Genomic DNA, 9714 nt, shown 5'->3' on the forward strand with positions numbered 1-9714 from the left:
ATTCGGCAACATATCAAAAATACACCATGACCAAGTAGGATTCATACCAGGTATGCAAGGATGGTTCAACATTAGAAAATCAATCAACATAATCCATCACATAAATAAAAGGAAAGAAAAGAATCACATGATCATCTCAATCGACACAGAAAAGACATTCAACAAAGTCCAAGACCCATTTCCGATAAAAAAAAATTCTCCATAAAATAGGTATAGCAGGGACATTCCTCAATATAATAAAGGGCATCTATGCAAAACCAACAGCCAACATCATTCTTAATGGAGAGAGGCTGAAAACATTACCCTTGAGAATAGGAACAAGACAAAGATGCCCTTTATCTACACACCTATTTAACATTGTGCTGCAAGTCCTAGCTAATCAGGCAAGAAAAAGAAATAAAGGGCATCCAAATATGTAACAAAGAAGTTAACTGTCCCTATTTGTGGGTGATATGATGCTATACATAGAAAACCCAAAAGACTCCACAAGAAAACTACTGGAACTAATAGAAAGATTCAGTAGAGTAGTAGGATACAAGATAAACATACAAAAATCAGTTGGATTCCTATACACCAATAAAGAAAATGATGAAAAGGAAATCAGGAAAACAATACTATTTATAATGGCCCCTAAAAAAATAAAATACTTAGGAATAAATCTAACCAGGGATTTAAAAGATCTATACAAAGAAAACTACAAAACACTACTGCAAGAAACTCAAAGGGATCTACATAAATGGAAAAAATACTATGTTCATGGATAGGTAAACTCAACGTTGTGAAAATGACAATTCTACCCAAAGCAATCTACAAATACAATGCAATCCCGATCCAAATACCAACAACATTCTTTAAAGAGATGGACAAACCAATCATTAACTTTATATGGAAAAGGAAGAAGCCCCGGACAAGTAAAGCACTATTCAAGAAGAAGAATAAAGTAGGAGGACTCACACTACCTGACCTCAGAACCTCCTATACAGCTATGGTAGTCAAAATAGCCTGGTACTGGTACAACAACTGATATGTTGATCAATGGAACAGAATTGAGAACCCAAATGTAAATCCATCCACCTACGGTCACCTGATCTTCGACAAGGGCCCAAAGTCCATCAAATGGGGAAAAGACAGTCTTTTTAACAAATGGTGGTGGCAAAACTGGATATCCATCAGCAAAAAAATGAAACAGGACCCATACCTCAGGCCATACACAAAAACTAATTCAAAATGGATCAAAGACCTAAATATAAAACCAAAAACTATAAAGTTCATAGAAGAAAAAATAGGATAAACCCTAGGGGCCCTAATATATGGCATTAACAGGATACTAACTATAACCAACAACACACAAACTCCAGAAGATAAGCTAGATAACTGGGATCTTCTAAAAATCAAACACTTATGCTCATCAAAGTCTTCACCAAAAGAGTAAAAAGAGAACCTACAGACTGGGAAAAAATTTTGGCTATTACGAATCAGACAAAGGTATAATCTCTAAAATCTATAGGAAAATCCAACACCTCTACAACAAAAAGACAAATAATCCTATTAAAAAATGGGCAAAGGAAATGAACAGACACTTCACCAAAGAAGACATTCTAGCAGCTAACAGACACATGAGGAAATGCTCCCAATCACCAGCCATTAGAGAAATGCAAATCAAAACCACAATGAGATACCATCTCACTCCGACATTACTGGCACAAATAAAAAAAAAAACTGGAAATAACAAAGGTTGGAGAGGCTACAGGGAAATCAGAACTCTTATGCACTGCTGGTGGGAATGCAAAATCATACAACCATTTTGGAAAACAATATGGTGCTTCCTTAGAAAGCTAGAAATAGAAATACCATATTATCCAGCAATCCCACTCCTAGGAATATATCCTAGAGAAATGACAATCGTCACACAAATAGACATATGCACACCCATGTTCATTACATCATTGCTCACAATAGCAAAAAGATGGAAACAACCTAGGTGCCCATCAACAGATGAATGGATAAACAAACTATGGTACATACAACACAGTGGAATACTATGCAACAACAAAGAACAATGATGAAGCTGTGAAACATCTCACAACATGGGTGAATCTGGAGGGCATCATGCTGAATGAAATAAGTCAAACAAAAAGACAAATACTGTATGAGACCACTAGTATAAAAATAACTCATGAAAAGGTTTATACAGAAAGAAACAATCTTTGATGGTTATGAGGGAAGGGAGGGGTGAGAAGGCAAAATTACTAACTAGAAAATAGATAAGTGGTAGCTTTGGTGAAGGGTAAGACAGTACAGAATACAAGGGAAGTCAGCACAACTTGACCGAGGTCAGATCATGGAAGCTTCATAGACACATCCAAACTCCCTGAGGGACTGAATTACTGGGCTAAGGGCTATGGACCATGGTCTCAGGGGACATCTAGCTCAACTGGCATAACGTGGTTTATAAAGAAAATGTTCTACATTCTACTTTGGTAAGTAGCATCTTTGGTCTTAAAAGCTTGTGAGCGGCCATCTAAGATACTCCACTGTTTTCATCCCATCTGGAGCATGGGAGAATTAAGAAAACAAAAGACACAAGGGAAAGATTAGTCCAAAGGACTGAGTCCAGAACAACTAGATGGTGCCTGGCTACCACCACCGACTGCTCTGACAAGGATCACAATAGAGGGTCCCAGGCAGTGCCGGCGAGAAATGTAGAACAAAATTCTAACTCACAAAAAAAGACCAGATTTACTGGTCTGACAGAGACTGGAGAAACCCCTCGAGTTATGGCCTCTGGATACCCTTTTAACTCAGTACTGAAGTCACTCCTGAGGTTCACCCTTCAGCCAAAGATTAGACAGACCCATAAAACAAAATGAGACTAAAGGGGGACACCAGCCCAGGGGCAAGGACGAGAAGGCAGGAGGGGACAGGAAAGTTGGTAATGGGGAACCCAAAGTCGAGAAGGGGAGAGTGTTGGCACATCATGGAGTTCACAACCAATGTGACAAAACAATATGTGTATTAATTCTTTAATGAGAAACTAATTTGCTCTGTAAACCTTCATCTAAAGCACAATCCCAAACCAAACCTGTTGCCATCAAGTCGATTCCAACTCATAGCGACCCTATAGGACAGAGTAGGACTGCCCCATACGGTTTCCAAGGAGCGCCTGGTAGATTCAAACTGCCCATATTTTGGTTAACAGCCATAGCTCTTAACTACTACACCACCAGGGTTTCCAAAGCACAATAAAAAAAATAAAAAGTCATGGGACTGCCATAAATTTTATATAGGGGTGGGGGAAGAACTAAGGCCATGGAAGGAATTTAAAGAATGTTTTCTGATTATACTTCTTGAGCCTTACATCTTCATCATCATGATTATACAGGCATTGAGTGCTAAGGCGAGGTATATAAACTTCAGCTGCAGCAGATGACCCACTGAGCTAAAGCAAGCATGGAAAATAGAGCATGGAAAACAAGTAAATAAATAATAGCCAACACTTGCATATGTAAGGGACGTTTAGCTTATTTAAAACATCTGGCCGTCCAGTTGTGTTATGGATTGATTATGCCCTCCAAAAATATATGTGCAGGTCTTAACCCCTGATGCCTGTGAATGTGACCTTGTTTGGAAATAGGATCTTTGGAGATGTTATCAGTTGACATGAGTTCCTAATCCAGTATCAGTGGTGTTCTTACAAAAGAGGAGAACAGATGCACAGAGGAAGGAGGACCACGTGAAGATGAAAGCAGAGACTGGAGTGAGGCATTTAAAAGCCAAGGAATGTCAAGGATTGCCAGCCATCACCAGCAGCGCGGAACAGATTCTCCTTCAAAGACTTCAGAAGAAATGAACACATACAATGCCCTGAATTCAGACTTCTGGTCTCCAGAACTGTGAGAGGATAAATGTCTGTTCTTATAAGACACCCAGTGTGTGGTATTTTGTTATAGCAGCCCTAGGAAACTAATGCACGCTGCTTTTCAAGCTTCTTTCCCAGTTCCTTGGATGAATTATGAAGTAGTGGCTTGAGTGGGTAACTCAACTTCACTGAACTTTTTTCCTGTGAAAGGTAATAATATTATGGCCTTTGAAGGGCTATATATTAGTTTGCTATGGCTGCTATAACAAATTGCCACAAACTTGGTGATTTAAAACAACAGAAATTTATTCTCTCATAGTTCTGGAGGCCAGAAGTCCAAAATCAGTTTCCCTGGACTGAAATCAAGGTGTCAGAGTACCGCACTCCCTCCAGAGGCTCTAGGGGAGAATCCTTCCTTGTCTCCTCCAGCTTCTGGTGGCTGCTAGCATTCCTTGGCTTGTGGCCATTCCACTCCACTCTCTGCCTCTGTGGTCACATTGCTTTCTCCTCATCTATCTGTGTGGTAAAATTTCCCTCTGACTACCTGTTATAAACATGCATGTGATTACATTTATGGTCCACCATGATAATCTAGGATAATCTCTCCATCTCAAAATCCTTAATCACATCTTTTGCCATATAAGGTTCACAGGTTCCAGGAATTAGGATGTGGAGATATTTTTATGGGGCCATTATTCAGCCTACCACAGGGTGTTAAGGGGATTAAGGAATGTGTTTAAGGTGGAGTTAATAGCCCAATGAATAACTTAGGACACAAAGAGCTTAAGAAACTTTCTTAAGGTCACACAGCTAAGTAGTGAGTGAGTCAAGTGAAGAAGCTAGTCCTCCTCACTTTTAGCCAAAAGTTCTTCTACCACACATGGTGACAAATGGCATTGGAATCTTTTACATGCCATAGCTATTTTCAACTTTTACTCAATCATCTTATAATATACAAACTCATTGCCATTAAGTCAATTCTGACTCATAGCAATCCTCTAGGACAGAGTAGAACTTACCCAAAGGGTTTCCAAGGCTGTAAATCTTTACAGAAACAGACTGCCGCATCTTTCTCCCATGGAGTGGCTGGTGGTTTTGAACCACCTACCTTTCGGTTAGCAGCCGAGTGCTTGACCACTGTGCCACCAGGGATCCTCATCCTATAATAGATTCCTCAAAAATTCTCCATTTGAAGGCTTCTGAGAAAACATGAAAGAAAGGAGTCTCCAAGGAATCCAACTCACTGAAGTTCTCATTCATTTCTATTTCAGTATCGTTTAGAAACATCATAGACCAAAAAATGAAATATGGGATTCCTTTTCTGGGAGGAGAAAAATAAAGATATAACGAAAGAACACCAAACAGTGGTCACCAAGTCTAATTTGCACAGAAAGGTCTAAATGAGCACCTATTTCTAAAGAACCACATTCAAGCATTTACCATGAAATTACAGGAGAACTGACAAGTGAGCAGGCAATGTTTACAACCTTATCTATTATGTAAGTATAGACAAGGCAGTGTGTATTATGGGTCCTTGTGCCTAGGATGTGAGAGTCACAGCTGGATTGAAAGAAGCAAAGAGGTCTAGACCAGTACTGGTGAAGGAGGAGGGCAACAGTCAACATTTGTAGAAGTCCCAAAAGAACCTTCTTGCCAAAGGAAGCTGGTGATAGGGAGCCCAAGGTTGAGTAAGGATAGTGTTGATGTGTTGTGAGGTTGTTAACCATTGTCATAGGGCAACATGTGTACTAACTGTTAGATGAGAAACTATTTTGTTCTGTAAGCCTTCATCTAAAGTGAGAATAGCAGCACAATTGGAAGAGTGTAGTTGATGTCAATGAACTGTGCAAGTAGAAATTTTTGAAATGGTGTATCTTTGGCTATGTATATTTTCACCAAAAAAAAGGTCAAGAAGGGAGAGGGTTGACATGTTGTGGGGTTGTTAACCAATGTCATAAAACAATATGTGTACTACTGTTTCATGAGAAACTATTTGTTCTGTAAGCCTGCACCTAAAGTACAATTAAAAAAAAAAAAAGAAAAAAGAACCTTCTTGCTAAAACCTTTACACATTAGAAACTTGCCACCTGTGTTTTTCCAGACGCCTTCTGTTAACATGTAGCCAAGCTGCCTAGTGGGTAGTAATACAGCTATCTATTGATTACCAGTTACCATCAAGTCAATTCCCACTCATGGCAACCCCATGTGTGTCAGAGTAGAACTGTGCTCCATAGAGTTTTCAATGGCTGATTTTTCAGAAGCAGATTGCCAGGCCTTTCTTCTGAGGCACTTCTGGGTGGACTTGAACCTCTAACCTTTTGACTAACAGACGAGCGCATTAACCATTTGCACCATCCAGGGACTCTACTGATAGTGACAGAGCAATCCAAGAACCCAAGAACACAAAACATAGGCAGGAAAAAGTGAGTGTCAATAGAGGGGCTATGGTGGGCAAGACTGGAAGAGATAAGAGGTGGGATCACAGAGGAGCTATTATGAGAGAGTTGGCTCTGGTGGACCACCTCTCTGGAGACCAGGGGATAGGGTAAGAAAATGGGTGACCTAGGACTGAAGGAGATTTGCAGAATGTTGCAAAGACCAATGCACCAAAGTGAGAGTGGGAAACTTGATTTCCTTGACAGTTTTACATAGGTTGTTATTTTATTGTTATTAGGTGTCATTGAGTCAGTTCTGACTCATAGCAACCCTAGACGCAACAGAACAAAATGCCACCCCGTCCTGCGCCATCCTCACAACCGTTGTTATGCTTGAGCCCATTGTTGCAGCCACTGTGTCAATCCATCTGATTGAGGGTCTTCCTCTTTTTGGCTGACCCTTTACTTAGGGTAGCCCTAAGGAAAAGCCAGAGGCTCAGATGACTCAGGAAATGCTCTTGTCTTAGACATCATGAGACCCGTGGGCTTTGCAATCTGTACTTTAAAATCAGTGGCTTTCAACATGCTAAGTGCTAAAAATATGTCCATCCCCACTTCTCCATTTTATCCACCTGAAAATATTAATGTTACAGGGTGTTTCCACCTCTGCCACCCACTTAGTGTCAACTCAAAGGTGAAATTGTTATAATTAGTCCTTTTCAAATGATCTTGACTTTCTTCTGTCATTTTCTCAACTCAGGGATACAAAATCTGTTGAAGGGGAACTTGCCTTTCTCAAAAAAACTTGTCAGATAATTATATCCTTGAGCTGAGCAAATCTTGGTTGCTTTCCTCTTCTTGAAATCAGAAAATTTACTCCTTTTCTCACTAGGGTCTGGGTGGGGATAACTAGTCTTCCTGGATTTTCCACTCAACCCTGACCTCTTGAGGTCGGAAAACTGACTCTCTAGCAAAAAAAGGAAACCTTTATTTGTATTGATGTTGCACAGCTTCAGCCCAACAATGAAGGTGGACACAAGGGACCTGACCTTCACATACAATCAAGAATGTGTTTGAAAATAGCATTAGAAAATATCTGAGCTGACCGAGTCAAGCGACAGTTCTCGCCTCAATCCTCAGCTCACTCTCTTTATAGAATAGAAGCTACAAACTCCTGCTCATTGGGGGCCCTGATTCTTATTGCTGTCCTGTCCCATATTATTCTATTTTCCTGTGTCATTTTTCCATGTGCGGTCAAATAACACCTAACATTATAGAGGGTTCAGGTCAGAATGATGTTACTTACCTTTCAAAGCCATAGTCGGATTTTGATACAGAATCTCCAGGTAGAAAACAAGACCTGCTTAGCATTTTAGCCCAGCCTCTAGATCATAAATGACAAAGAGGATCCAATCCACTTGCCACCATGGATTGAAGTGGCTGCTTATAGACCACTGTGTTGGGAAGGATTCTGAGGCCATAAACTGGCTGAATGGGAAAGAAGGCCATGATCAAGGGACTGGTACCACACAGGGCCATATATTTGCCAATCTCATTCAAGATGGAGCGACCTTAAAGTCAACGTCACCTGTGGAGTGTGTATTGGCCCGGTGTGCTGAGTTCTGGATGCTCGGCCCAGCTTTGCGGTTGACCTTTGATTTCAGACAACTATATCTCTCACTGGAAAACATTCTGTTGACAGTAATCTCTCTCAGGGGTGCTTGAAGATGAGTGGGATAATTCAAAAGCAGTTAGGGCTCTTTGAAGGAAAAGTGCTACATAATCCCAGACAATAGCACAGTTATTGTCTGGATTACCTATCTAAAGAAACAAATCTCTTAGGTCATACTATTTCTTTAACTGGATTTCAGTGTTTGTAAGAGGTAAATAAATCACTATCATAGGATGCTAAGAAAAATTAACTAATAAGGACACTTTATAGGTTTTGCAGTAATTAAGAGCTCAGGCTGTTAACCAAAGGTTGGCAATTTTAATCCACCAGCCACTCCTGAAAACTCTATGGGGCAGTTCTACTCTGTTCTGTAGAGTCACTATGAGTTGGAATCAACTCGTCGGCAATGGATTTGGTTTGGTTTATAGGTTTAACCTATAATTGAAAAGTTTGAAATGCTCTGTTAGCACCATCTGGGCAAATCTACTGCAAAAGACCTCTATGAAGTATTAAAAAGCAAACATGTCACCTTGAGGACAAAGGTGTGCCTGACCCAAGCCATGGTATTTTCAATCACCTCAAAAAACACCTCTTTAGCCACAGAATTTGGGCATTTCTAGGTGTCAAGGGCCCCTGAGTATAAAATACCATCACAGCCTCCTTCAGGAGGACAGGATCTGCTCTGTCCTCTCTTCAAACACTGAAACCAGTAAGAGAGGAGGAAAAAATCATCCAGACACTGTCAAGGGTGAGAGAGAATAAATGGGTCAGCCCCTGTACCTTCCAATGGGACAACAAACCAAAGAGATCCTGGGAACCAAAGGGTTTTACCAACATAAATAAGAAATTTGGGGTCTGATTACGCCAGATCCACTTAGAGGTGAGATCACTCTGCATACACTTTCTGTTAGTCAGAAGGAATTAAACAGCAGGAACTTCTCTGACCACTCCTCCAATGGACTGTCTACTCTGCAAGCCTGGAGCTTCGCTAAGGAGGAGGGAAGCCTCTATAAGTGATCAGAGGCTCTCTTACTCGTAGCTAGAGGAAGAGAGTGGGCAGGGAAGCAGACTCCCAATCATTATTCTTAGACCAGGAAAGATTTATTTCTAAGTCAAGGATCCCCTGGGGCCACTTTAGGGGGATCAAGACCCTGGGCCCAGAAGACAGCATTGGACTTGGCATTGCACAGATTAGCCTCCTGACAAGTATTTCAAATTAAATAAATTAAAACATGACTTGATTTAATTAAGTCTTAGCTTAGCACCTCAGCATGAGTGCCCTGCAAGAAGTGAAACAACTATTACCTAAAAACACTCTAATGAGAAAGCCCCATGTCAGCTTAACTACTTCAAACTTTGGAGAATTGTAGTGGCTCTTCTCTCACCATTATTTCTCATTCTGAAGAGCTCTCCTGAGCTTTATTTTTAGTCAAGAACTGCAGTCTTGTCTAATTGCTTCAACATTTGGATAAAAAAATCTTGTTTTAAATGGTTTCAAACTTTATCTTGAAAAAATATTTCCCCATGATCTTCCAAAGGGCCTTCACCTAATTAACACAATTAGATGTGTATAAAGTGCTTTGTGTGTATGACTCACAGCATACTTTTCAATGTGCTAGCTCATATGACATTCAGAACAAGCAAGCCCTGTACCATTAACCCTAAATTGTGTCTGACCCAAGCCATGGTATCTTCAATCACCTCATATGCTTATGAAAGCTGGACAATGAATAAGGAAGACCGAAGAAGAATTGATGCATTTGAATTATGGTGTTGGTGAAGAATATTGAATATACCATGGACTGCCA

This window comes from Trichechus manatus, unplaced genomic scaffold (genome assembly GCF_000243295.1).
Source record: "Trichechus manatus latirostris isolate Lorelei unplaced genomic scaffold, TriManLat1.0 scaffold00029, whole genome shotgun sequence".
In the NCBI taxonomy this organism is placed as follows: Eukaryota; Metazoa; Chordata; class Mammalia; order Sirenia; family Trichechidae; genus Trichechus; species Trichechus manatus.